The sequence below is a fragment of the Cicer arietinum genome, chromosome 3 (assembly GCF_000331145.2).
Source record: "Cicer arietinum cultivar CDC Frontier isolate Library 1 chromosome 3, Cicar.CDCFrontier_v2.0, whole genome shotgun sequence".
NCBI lineage: Eukaryota > Viridiplantae > Streptophyta > Magnoliopsida > Fabales > Fabaceae > Cicer > Cicer arietinum.
Window position 1 is genome coordinate 71,734,603 of NC_021162.2, and position 14,391 is coordinate 71,748,993.

General features: G+C 34.3%; 1 pseudogene; it reads right to left on the reverse strand.

Annotated features, from left to right (window-relative positions):
* Window positions 1–1,507: 1,507 nt before the first annotated feature.
* On the reverse strand, window positions 1,508–14,039 carry LOC101512624 (ABC transporter G family member 39-like; annotated as a pseudogene).
* Between the last annotated feature and the right edge of the window lie 352 nt (window positions 14,040–14,391).

A 14,391-nucleotide genomic window follows, 5' to 3' on the forward strand; every position in this document is an offset into this window, starting at 1 on the left:
GATAAAGTACATGGTCATTAACACCAAATGTTTAGGTGAATCAACTGTATTGTTTCAAACATCACCAGGAGAAACCACAAAAGTTGACACTCTTGGTGTTGTTTGAGGATCATTAGGCCTTTGAAAGTATGATTTCTTTGATGCTGGATCTGATAATTGATTCATACTACTAAGGCTTTTGCCATAATGCAAATGCATACGTCAACTTTAGTCGTGGCCCAAAGAACCAAACTAGTAATATCTACTTTAGTGTCCCGCCGAGAGTGCCAAATTTATCGTCAAAATTTCAAGTTAGTCGAGTGATCGACTAATAGCTCTCAACAACTTATTTTCTTTTGCAAGCGATTACACCAAGGAAGAAACTTTGTCTCTTGGCTATGGGTTCTTTAACTCCTCCAAAGATTGTCACGTACGAAGTTGAGTTTTTATTGAGCTATTAAACTAATATAAAATAGAAAGAGAAATGATATATTGCGAGAAAAATGATAAGCTTGATTTACTCTGTGTTTACAATGAGATGTACAATATATACTAGACAAAACTAGTTTTACTGAGCAATGCATCGTGACCTACAAAATCTAACCATGACTTGCCTCAATCAACTTATCCATCTAACTCATATTTGACCGTTCTTAGTTCGATTGCTTCATATTCGACTATCTAGATATCAACGTACCCCTACTCGACTGTTAAAATGACCAACAACTTATAATAATTTTTAGTATCAACGGTAATTTATTTTCTTTAAAAAAATTAATTATATGAAGTTTCAATCAATCTTCTCATGGTCTTAAGTCATAATAATTGAAGTTTTCGTTGAGAATTGTGCGTTCAAAATGGTTACTTATAAATTTGATTAAGAGTTTCCCACTGAATCCTGATAGATGTGTGCAGTTGTCAAAAGACAAAATTAGTACCACTAAGTTAGTGCTGATAGAGTAAAAGTCTATGTTAACGTTGTGAGTCTTACTTTAAGTAAATAAAAAAGCTTTATGCATTGCTTAAACCATTATACTCTTAATATATTAGTATTTTGGATTGAATTCTCCTTGTAAATTGAAGTAATAACATATCTTTTGAGCAAATTTATTTTTACATTGATTGAGTGACAATCTTATTCATAACGTACAAAAAAAAAATATTTTGAAGATCATTCTTAAAATTTCATGTGACTCATGATCATTCACCTATTTTTTTTTTCAGGATCAATACAAATTTCAAAAATGAAAATCATCTTTTGGCTGCCGATGAAAACATATGCATATGTTTCTTTAAAATGTACAAAACAATTAAATAAAATTTTGACAATAAAGAAATGATTATTTTAATTAAAGGGCAAAGTTTGTAATTTTATAATTATTTAGTATATTTGACATCTTATTTTAAAAAAAAATGTATTACATTTCCAAAGTGCTGATTTATGGTATTTATTTTTAGTATTTTAACATACAAATAATATCTTTAAAATGCTATACTCATTGTAATACGAAAGTATCATAAATGTGAATTAATCAGATAATATATATTATTGAACGAGGCTTTGCACCTGCATTTAAGAAATTTAAAAATTACAAATAATCCTTGAAGTTTAGATTATTTTGACATTTTGTACATAAATACAATTTCAAACACATCGTTGAACGATTTTTCAGATGATATAAACCATGTCTTCTAAACAAAAATGGGAAATAAACAACATTCTCTTTACTGAAAAAAATATCACAACTTATCTTTTTTGATAGTTTAGATATTTTATGGCATATGCAAACACAAACAAGAAAAGGAGAACCCAACCCGCATGAGCAGCAGCAACCACAGGTAGGAAGTCATATTCAAAACCATAAGTTTGTTTGAGAAATTCCTTAAGCATCATGTTTCCAACTCCTGGAATTTCAATTTGTACAATTTTATCACCTAGTTGAGAGGTAATAAGGCCATAGATTGTCCAAGCATTGGGAGAAAGCCAATAGTACCATCTTCACCATATAGGAATTTGCTGTGACATATATTAGGAGAATATTAGTTTAGACATGTAAAAGAATTAATATAGGAACCTTAATTATATAGTAGAAGCATCAATTAATTAACATACCATCCTAGGAATGACAAAGCCAGAAAACAAGTTCCAGATATTCATGAAGATGGGAGCAAAAACGCAAGCAAGTTGGTAATTTGGAGTTAATGCAACTGTCATCATCCCATACAAGGTGGAGTAGATAGAATTCATCAACATATAATAGTACAAAGATAAGAATTTTGTTGCCTTCCATTGAAACCCCATCATGGAATATATAAGAATAATGTAAAAGGCTGTTTGAATTGAGTTATATAGTATCTCTATTGCCACCTGCATAATCATTGAAACATTATAAACTTAAATTCATTTAACAAAGGATTGATAAGCTTTTTAACCAGTAGTCCAATAAAAACTGCTTTTGTTCAGTACCTAACCAAATACTAGAACAAATTGTTTTAGATTTGTGTTCCTTTATTACATTCATACCTGACCAAATGCATAAGCCAACTCAGAATACATCCTTGCAGCTCTTTCACGATATAAGACAATTCGTTCCGTTTCAACAATTGGTTGTACTCCCATAATATTCATATTTCCAAGGAACATTACAACAGAATACATGACTCCCACAAGATTAAACAAATCTTGTTGTTTTTGGCTACCTATCAGGTTAATTCAACAAAAATCAATGGATATAAAAAATAATACTATATATCACTGTAATAAGACTTTAGATATGTTGAGCAAATATGAAGATAAGTAAATGACTTACTATATTTCTCCTTTATTCCAAAAGATTAAGCCGAACATTAATCCAATGGCTATTGTGAAAATGAACCGAACGGAATTATATGCAGGATTTCTCCAGTATGACCAATACTGCTTCCAGAAACAAGCTTTCAACTGCACAAAAAATGGCTGGGAATATTTGGTTGGAAAGAATAAGTTATTGGAACCTGGTGTTGGAGTACTGGCGTCTTTGATAAGCTCTTGAATCCTTCTGAGAAATGTAAACATTAAGAAAATAAAGTTACATATATATAAACTAAACATAACAACAACCAGTAATACAAGTCTTAAAAAAAAATCACCCGTAAAGTGTAGAGTTGGCATAAATCTCTGCAAAATCTACACCAAGTTGAGCCTAATTTGAAGGACTGCTAATCTCAAGCATCCATGTGGCAGGATTATATCCAACCTTGATTTTTGGAACCCCCTCAATAGCCTAAAGTGTTAGATAATATTATTATATATTAGTAGTAAGGGTATTTTAGACAATTCTAGACAATTCTATTCTTTTATATATATACTCATTGTAACCCTATTAACTGTGGTTTTGGTTCATTCTATGTTATGAAACCCTAGAGTGGTTGTTTCTCTTCTTCCTCTTGCTTTCTCTTTTCTTTGTTAACATGGTATCTAGAGCCTATTTCGATCCTCCTTGAACGATCCCGCCTCTATTCCGCTGTCGAGTTCCCAACAATTAGGGAATATAATTATAGTTTCTCTTTTCTAACATTCCAATATTCGGTGAGATTTTTTCGTTAAACCGTCTCCCAATTCTGCTTTACCCTTTCTTTGTAGCTTTTCGTTTATTTTTAGCTGATCAGTAAAAAAAAATTTTATTAGGGTTCTATAAACCTTTCCACAAGCCATTAGGGTTTGACGCTCTAACCAACCGAGCTAAAAAGAACAATGGGTGGTAAAGTTTACTTTGAGAATCATTATTATTTGCATGGTTATTGGGGGAGTTTGATTGATCGTTATGAAGAGATGATTGAGAATTATCATCCTGGGATCTACCGTAGAGAAGAGAGAGAGACTATTTTGATAGAAAAGACAACCACCAAAAGAGAAAAGAGAAGAGTAACCTTGTTCCCGATTTTGTTAAATCAGTCTCACAAAAACATCGATTGCGCATTCGTTAACCGTTGGATTTGGCTGATTTTTGGACAGAAGGTTCACAACATTCAGGTCTTCGTCTTCAACGGTTGGATCGGTAAAACGACGTCTGTAGGGGGAGAAATCGTGTTCGCACAGCACCAGGTTATTCCTAATTTATTTTGTCTTAGTGATTGTGTTTGTCTCATTATTTGTATGGCTTTGAGAGAAGGTTTGGAGGTTCATTGTGTTGTTTTGAAAAATGGGTTTTGTGTTAATTTGTATGTTGGGACTTCTTTGGTTGAAATGTTTGTGAGAAGTTTGGTTTCTTGAACTGCTATTATTGTTGGGTTTGCTAGGTGTGGGGGTATGAGTGAGGCCAGGAAGCTTTTTGATGTTATGCATGATAGAGATATTGCTGCTTCTAATGTTATGATTGATGGGTATGTGAAAATGGGGTGTATGGATTTGGCGAGGGATTTGTTTGATAAGATGAAGGATAAGAATGTTATTTCTTGGACTAGTATGGTTCATGGTTATTGTGAGGATGATGATGTTGTGGCGGCTAGGTTTATGTTTGATTGTATGCCTGTCAAGAATGTGCTTAGTTGGAATGCGATGATTAGGGGATATTGTGAGAATAGACGACCGCACGATGCGTTGAAGTTGTTTTGGGAAATGAGGGGACGTTTGGATGTGGAAATGAATAAAGTGACGGTTGTGAGTGTTCTTCCTGCTGTTGCTGATTTGAGTTCTTTGGATTTGGGTGTTTGGATTCATGGGTTTGTGCAAAGGAACCGACTTGATGAAGATGTTCATGTGTATGCTTTGGTTGATATGTATGCAAAATGTGGGGAAATTGGAAAAGCTAAATTGCTTTTTGAGGAGATGAATGAAAAAGATACATCGTCGTGGAATGCTTTGATAAATGGTTATGGTGTCAATGGTTGTGCGAAGGAAGCGTTAGAAGTATTCGCAGCAATGTTACGGGAAGGATTTGAACCGAATGAGATAACAATGACTAGTGTGTTATCTGCTTGCAACCATTGTGGTTTGGTAGAGGAAGGAAGAAGATGCTTCAAAGAAATGGAGAGATTTGGAATTGTGCCTCAGATTGAGCATTATGGTTGTATGATTGACCTTCTAGGAAGGGTTGGATACTTGGATGAGGCTGAAAATTTGATCTTCTGTGTTGTCGCTCTGTCTGTTGCTTCTTCTGTTTGATTGCTAATCTCTCTAGTGATTTGCTTTGTTGCTTCTCTCTTTGTTTAGTTTGGTTTGATATGATTTAGTTTTGTTTGGTTCTATTTGGTTTGGTTTGTTTGGATTTGGTTTCGTGGTGCTACTTCTTTGGTGGTTCCTATCTGTTGATTTTGATATGGTTGTTGCTCCTTGGTTTGTTTGGATTTGGTTTCGTGGTGCTACTTCTTTGGTGGTTCCTATCTGTTGATTTGATATGGTTGTTGCTCCTTGGTTTGTTTGGATTTGGTTTCGTGGTGCTACTTCTTTGGTGGTTCCTATCTGTTGATTTTGATATGGTTGTTGCTCCTTGGTTTGTTTGGATTTGGTTTCGTGGTGCTACTTCTTTGGTGGTTCCTATCTGTTGATTTTGATATGGTTGTTGCTCCTTGGTTTGTTTGGATTTGGTTTCGTGGTGCTACTTCTTTGGTTGTTCCTATCTGTTGATTTTGATATGGTTGTTGCTCCTTGGTTTGTTTGGATTTGGTTTCGTGGTGCTACTTCTTTGGTGGTTCCTATCTGTTGATTTTGATATGGTTGTTGCTCCTTTTTTGATCGCTTCTTTTTCGGTTTGATTTTTTTGTTGGCTTGGTTCTTCTCTTTGATTGTTGCTTCTTCTTTGGTGACATCCCTCTTGTCCCCCCGGCTGTCCAACCACCTCCTGCGATTGTTGATCCTCCTCGTTACCCCTCTCGTCATCATCTTCAGCATAGAATCATTATTCTACTGTTTGTCTCTTCTTCTTTACAGATTGCTGATTTGTTCACAAAGATGCATTCCATTAAACGTTTTCGTTTTTTTTAGTTGACAAACTCTCGATGCTCCATGTTAATGCATCGTGAGTTTGAGGGGAGATGTTAGATAATATTATTATATATTAGTAGTAAGGGTATTTTAGACAATTCTAGACAATTCTATTCTTTTATATATATACTCATTGTAACCCTATTAACTGTGGTTTTGGTTCATTCTATGTTATGAAACCCTAGAGTGGTTGTTTCTCTTCTTCCTCTTGCTTTCTCTTTTCTTTGTTAACAATAATATATTTATTAGATATATAACATAAGAAATTTTTACAACTGAATTTATAAGTGGATAACAATGCTCAGCCTCAAAGTGTGCAGCTGACACATCTAGAACTCTTATGACGATTGAGAAAAGTAAAGCTTCGATACTCACTTCAAAATATTTTATGAGCTCATGTGAGTGATGACCAATGTAACACCCCGTTTTTCAAAGGTATTTTTTTTTTTAAAAGGAATTAAAATACAACAGGAAGATAAATAAGGTAACACACGTTTGGATAAATATTTAAGTCGTAATACAACGATAAATAGGTCAACAGAATTTACGAGCAGCGGAAAGATTCTTAATTCAAGAATTCAAAATATAAACATAACAAAAGTAGTACAGTCCTCCAGTTTAAAAAAAACGCAACCCCAAAAGAAAGACATCCGTTCCCTCTGTGACAACCTAGTCTGATCATTTTACAAAACAACTAAACACCTTGAGTGATCTCCACGTGCCCCGTGAGATCCTCCTAACGTAGCTGCAGTCAAGCGTTCCCATCTCCATTTCCGTCCGTAGGGTACGAACCGGTAGGATCGTCCTGACTCTCATCTGAGGGCAAAGCCCAGATTTCCACAATAATTGTAAAGGTCACCAACCGAAAATAACAGTTAACACATAACATTTAAGTTTTAAATGCACAAAATAACCTTTCAACTAAGCATGCACCTTAAAAGGATTTTCCATATGCTAAAAGTTCATATAATGCTTGCCAATTAACAATGAACTCAAAATGAAGTTCTCAAACCATCAAGTAATACATAACTGACCAAAGCATTGATAAATCAATTGAGAAATCGATTATCTAACTCAAAATAAGGACTTTTGCTGAGCCAATCGATTGCCAAATCGATTTGGTCAGTTCTGCTGAGTTTCTGCATGACCAAATCGATTTCTAAGTCGATTTTGTCAGTTCTGATGAGTCCCTGGGTTGCCAAATCGATTTCCAAATCGATTTTGGCAGTTTTGCTGAGTTCCTGCCTCTCTGCCAATCGATTTCCAAATCGATTTCTTAAAAGATTTTGAAAGATATATTTATACAATCGATTGGCAAATCGATTAGGTCAAAATGGTGAACTTCCTGCAACTCATCCAATCGATTGGGAAATCGATTTCCCTCATCATTTTTCCAAAAATTCATAACTAACTCAATCACATTCATACATAATCTCAAATCCTAACACTTAGCACTGATAACGCAATCGCTACAACATCATTAGTTTCGAAATAGTATTGCAAGCAAACATGTTATCACCAAATTCCAAAACATAACACTTAACATTTATAACACAATTAATACAACATCATGGGTTTCAAAATGGTATAGCAATCCAACATGTTATCACCAAATTCCAAAACATAACACTTATAACACAATTACTACACATACCAAATGAACCAACAATTCACAATTTAACAGGGTGTAGTCTCTCACGGACAAACACCTGTGCAGTCTCTCACGGACAAACACAATTCACCAAGAAACGTAAGGCGTAAACGTACCACCTGTCACGGGTCAGTACTGTTTACCGAGGTGCCACCTATCCCGGGTCTGCACAACTTACCAAACGTAAATCGTAAACCTACTGCTATCACGGGCCCGTACCGTTTACCAAGGTGCCACCTATCACGGGTCTGCACGATTTACCAAAACATACATAAGTAAACGAGACATTAAGAGATTCCCCATTCTTAATTCTCATCTAACTTAAACCAGGGCGTAGTCTCTCACGGACAAACCCCTGCGCAGTCTCTCACGGACAAACACAATTCCCTCAGGAACGTAAGTCGTAAACGTACTACCTATCACGGGTCCGTACTGTTTACCGAGGTGCCACCTATCCCGGGTCAGCACAACTTACCAACACATTTTAACAGGGTGTAGTCTCTCACGGACAAACACTTGTGCAGTCTCTCACGGACAAACACAATTCCCTCAGGAACGTAAGTCGTAAACGTACTACCTATCACGGGTCCGTACCGTTTACCGAGGTGCCACCTATCCCGGGTCAGCACAACTTACCAAACACAATTCCCTCAGGAACGTAAGTCGTAAACGTACTACCTATCACGGGTCCGTACTGTTTACCGAGGTGCCACCTATCCCGGGTCTGCACAACTTACCAAACGTAAATCGTAAACGTACTGCCTATCACGGGCCCGTACCGTTTACCAAGGTGCCACCTATCACGGGTCTACACGATTTACCAAAACACACATAAGTAAACGAGACATTAATAGATTTCCCATTCTTAATTCTCATTTAACTTAATGATTCTCAAAACAAAACATTCAGTAAATAAGTCATTAAGAGATTCCCCATTCTTAATTCTCATCTAACTTAAACCAGGGCGTAGTCTCTCACGGACAAACCCCTGCGCAGTCTCTCACGGACAAACGCAATTCCCGCAGGAACGTAAGTCGTAAACGTACTACCTATCACGGGTCCGTACTGTTTACCGAGGTGCCACCTATCCCGGGTCTGCACAACTTACCAAACGTAAATCGTAAACGTACTGCCTATCACGGGCCCGTACCGTTTACCAAGGTGCCACCTATCACGGGTCTGCACGATTTACCAAAACATACATAAGTAAACGAGACATTAAGAGATTCCCCATTCTTAATACTCATTTACTGAAACGATTTTCAAAAACCTAATATTAAGTAACCGAGACATTACGAGATTCTCCATTCTTAACGCTCAGTTAACTTAACAATTTTCAAAACAAAATATTAAGTAATCGAGACATTAAGAGATTCCCCATTCTTAACGCCCAGTTAACTTAAACGATTTTCAAAACAAAATATTAAGTACCCGAGACATTAAGAGATTCCTCATTCTTAACGCCCAGTTAACTTAAACGATTTTTAAAACAAAAAAATATTAAGTAACCGAGACATTAAGAGATTCCCCATTCTTAACGCCCAGTTAACTTAAACGATTTTTCACAAACAAACGCACATTAAGTAAACAAGACATTAAGAGATTCCTCATTCTTAATACTCATTTAACTTAATGGTTTTCAAATTCCGCACAAAACAAACTCAAACAAATTCTCACATTCAATTCATAATTCACACCAAAACACATCAATCAACAAACATCAAGTATGAACATGCCAAATACGACGAACACACATTAACATAATAAATTTCATTTATTCAAAATCTTACATACATGAGGTAAAATCATTTTTCCCAAAACAATACTCCAATCCTAACACAATTCGTTTCCACACAACCACAGATAAGGCCCTAGATGCAAACTAAAAGTTTGGAAGGAGCCCTTACCTTAACGTTAGCTCAAACGTGCGTTTCCGGTACCGTGAGTAAATCCGGTAAATTTTCCGCTCGCAACACCGCTTCCAAAACTGGTCCACTAGCGCCGTAGCACGGTAGTGAGCAACTTTCCCTTCTAACTCTTCACGAAATGAAGCTTGGATCTAGAAGAACTGACTCTTCGCGAAACGAAGCTTAGATCTAGAAGAAACAGAGGGGTTTGTGTTTGAATCTCAAATACCGTTTTTCTTCGTTTTCGAATTAAAGAGGAAGAGTGGAGTTGCGAAATCTTTGTTCTAGCACTCACCCAACCTTGGGTTACTAGTCTTGAAGAAAGAAAAGCAACGAAAATGAAAATGGGAGAAGGAGGGGAAAGGTGGCCGCGGGTAGCAGAGGAAGAAGATGGAAAATCAGATTTTCCTTCCTTCCTTTTTCCTTTCTTTGTTTTTCCTTCCTTTCTATTTCCTTCTTTCCTTTATATAACCTTTTCTTTTCCTTTTCCTTTTCCTTCCTTCTAATTTCCTTTCTTTCTATTCTCTCCAAGCAAACATATAAAAATATTAAATATAACTTAACAAATATCTCAAAATATCTAGATATTTGTTAAATTACCATTTCACCCGTAACGCATTAAATTCTCCGTAAAGGATTTACCGCACTTAATTTAAATTTATTTATCGACGAGTAATTCTAAACGGGGTCAAAATAACTTTTTGATCCTATACACTCCATAATATTATTAACTTTGGCTAAAAAGCCTCCGAGCCAAAATCCAAAACATATAAAATACATAAAGTGTACTTTAAAATTATGGGTCTTACAACCAAGAGGTCCTGCATAGATAATTCGTCCTCCTCTTTTCATCAATAATAGCTGCATTAATGGCAATTTTTTAAAATTTGAGAATATATATAATACCATCATACAAAGCAATAAATAGTCAAGTAAAGAAACAACACATTAGACTCATGAGTCATGAACTCTAAAAATTTCAAATTCCAAACTTGCCTCATCAAAAGCTTCAAAGATGTCTATGCTTGGTTGGTGAATTGTGCACACAACAGTTCTTCCAGTGTTTACTGTGTTTCTTACGGTTCGCATAACGATAGCAGCGGCTCGAGCATCAAGGCCTGATGTTGGTTCATCCATGAAGATGATAGAAGGGTTAGCAACCAGCTCCACAGCAATAGTTAGCCTTTTCCTTTGTTCTGTTGATAGACCATTCACTCCTGTAAATCCTACAAGAGCATCTCTAAGTGGTTTAAGCTCTACCAACTCCATAACTTCTTCAACAAACATCTGCATCACCATCATCAACAATAATTAATACACCAACATCGTGACTCACATGAAATATATTAATAGTTTTTTTTTTTACTCAAAAATATATTAGTAGTTAAAACTTAGTTATTTACTCATAACTTCTAAATTGTGATTGAGGTTATGCTGTAAACATTGACATAGAGTAAAAATATGGGCAATGTGACTGCGATTGCGGTTGTGATGCCATTGTATTGTGGTCACATTTGTAGTTGCAAACCATAATTTATAACTTACCCAATACAATATGACAATTTTAATTCCCAAACGTACTCACCTTTCTTGTTTGTGTGTTTATGTCTGAAGGAAGGCGAAGCCACACAGAAAATAGTAATGATTCGTATACAGTAATATATGGAGAATGAATGTCGTTTTGCTCACAATAACCACTAACCTGAGATGCTAATACTTCCTTCAATATATCCACCTGTTTTTCTTCCGGCTAATAGATCCATGAGGGTTGTCTTTCCAGCACCACTAACACCTATAAGTGCTGTTAATATTCCTGGTCTGAAAGCACCACTAACATCATGTAATAGTTGAAGCCGATCCTCGTTGATTCCTTGACTCTTCATTACCTGATTTGAAGAACATACAAACTAGTACTAAAGTTCCATACAACAACACACAAATTTGAAAGAGTTGTTTAATTAAGAAAGCTAGTGTCCTTGTGTGTTCAAAATGCAAAGTGGTAGCTTAGACTACTACTTTTTCATATCTTGCTAATATCAAAATATGAAGTTTTGTTTTCATTAGAAGTACAATTCACCTTCTTATTAATATTTTGGAACGTATAAGAATAATTTATGCATGATAATGTGATAAAGCTAATAATGAAGTAAATATTAAATACTAAGAATACACATTTGTAGGAAATGATATTTCTTAGTCACAAAAAAGGATACAAATGGAGTAACTTACAACAGGCATATCTACACAGTAGTTCACATGATTGAATGCAAGTGAAAGAGGTTGGAATGGTAAGACCATTCCCGTTCTTTGTTCTTCATTAGAAGAACATGTAATTTCTGAAGAACTTTTATTGCATGTTTATACAAGGAACTTCAATTAACCAGAAATTCAAACTAACAAATGATTTAACATTAAATAATTTGAATTATACAATATCATGATTAATAGAACTTGCACAGTTACAAAAAGTCATATTAATTCAATATAGATTAGTGCAACTAGATTACATAAAAAATTCTTAATCAAAATTAATGCTACATGTTAATTAGTTATACCTTACATTTCAAATTCTATTAATCGCAAAGAAATTAGGGGAAAAGTAAGAACATAGTATTAAAACCTTCATTTGTATTTCGCATTTGTGTATAGGTTGAGGTTTCATTCTTCTTGTCAACTTCTTCCTCGATGAATGCATTTGAACCACCTATAGCTGAAATTTGATTTGATGTTAAAAAAGTTTATCAGAGAAAAATTTCAATTCAGTTAAAATGTTTAAATTAATAAGAATATATAAAACTTATGATTCAAATAAGTCAACACGAGAATGAAGAGAAGGTTGAAAAGAAGAGAAAATCCTAACAAGGCTCCAATGCATATCCAAAACCAATAGTCTTCTGTATAAAATCCTCTAGCTTTAAGAAGTACTTTCCCAATTGTAGGAACATTAATTCTAGGGTCTGTATTTGGCTGCAAAATATATGCAAAACTTCTAATTAAGACACTTATAGTTATGATGAATATTTAAGCTTATTGCAAAGTTTTCTTTGTATTTATTTTCATGTATTTGACATAGTTAGTGAAAAACAAGAATGAGAAAAATGATTTCTTACTTGACTCCATCTTTCGTTTAAAAATTCATTTATTACGATGGCATTCTGACCATATGACGTAGGAGAAATGTAATAGCCCCATATCATCCAAGGCTTAATATCATCTGTAGGTACAAAAGATGTGGGAAATTAGCATTTCATAAAACCATGAGATATGACAACAAGTTAAAAATAAAATTATTTGAAATTTCGAACATTTTTTAAATGATTAGTACTCAATCACACACACATGGTTAATGTAGTAGTTTATTTGGATACTTAGATAAATGTTTGGATAGTTGGATAAATGTTTATAAATGATGAATAATTTTTATTCTATAAATCGATTTTATAGAATTGTGTATAGCTTAACTCAAATTCTAATATGTTATTACATTTAAGATTAATTAAGTCACGAAAAAGAATTAAAGAATTATTTTTATGAAAAGTATGTTAACATCTCTAATAATTAATATAAAAAGATAATGATGTTTTACCTTTGGACACAATAAATCCTCCGAGAACAAGTACAACTTGAAAGATCAAACCACTCACTATGTTTGCAATACTCCACGTTCTACCAATTGCACCAACAAGTCGAAATAGACTACGAGACATATTGTGAACACTAATACATACCAGGTCAACCACAGAGGCAACCCAAAAGCCCATGCAGGAAAGAACATGAAATCCCTTTGTTTGTAAAAAACAAGAAGTTTGTCAACAATCATAGCTTGTTCAGAAAACCCATTAAACAACATATTTGATAGTGTAAAAAACAATGCTCCATAGTATTTTTGTCCATCTTGAACACTTCCATTTGACTTGCCGATTCTATAAGGAACAAAGTAGCTGCAAAAACTGCCAACATTGCTAATTGTAGCATTCTGAATATGAAAACAACACTATCTCGTTTCATAAGCAAACATTCTCTTGAAAAACATGCTTTCAATATCTCCCAATTTGATAATCCAAACTTTTGTTTGACTAATGCAGCTGGATGAGTTTTTTTCTTATCATATGGAACAGCAAGCTCATCTCCACCAATATTGTTGTTGATCTTTTTTGGATGTTACTTCTTGTAGAAAATCCGCAACTCCTTTTCTAGGAGGACATTTGAAACCAATGTTTTCAAAGAATTGTAACACATTATGACGTGGACCTTGATATACAATTTGACCTTCTGAAAGTAGGATAATTTCGTCAAAGAGTTCAAATGTCTCTGTTGCTGGTTGTAAAAGAGAAATCACCATGGTTACATCTAATATGTGAACTATTTGTCTCGTGAGTTTGGTTATCTGAAATGTGGTTGAACTGTCCAATCCTGTTGATATTTCATCCATGAAGAGTGTCTTTGCTGGTCCACCCAACATCTCCCCTGTGGAGATTGGAGATTTACAATTAAACCAATTAGTTTATATTTAATATACACAAATCACATGTTTTTGCAACAAGTATGTACAAAAGAGAAAAACTAGGAGAATGGGTTGGGTGTTGATAGACATTCTATTGTCTTTTAATGTATTCACTATGCTCCTAATTATAAGGAGAGAAAAAGAAAATCAATAAATTTATTTAATATTGTTTTTTTATAAATATATCTTCATAAAAAAGTATGAGACCTTAACTATATTAATTAAATAATAAATATATCTTAAGAATCACAACTTATTTTTTATAAATAATAAAACTCGGAACTTATTTTTTTATAAATGAGATCATTTTTTTTTTCAATTTTTTTCTTATAGTTATTAAGCAATATATGTGGGCTTTTATGCTTTTAAAGTTTTGAGAGAGCCTTTA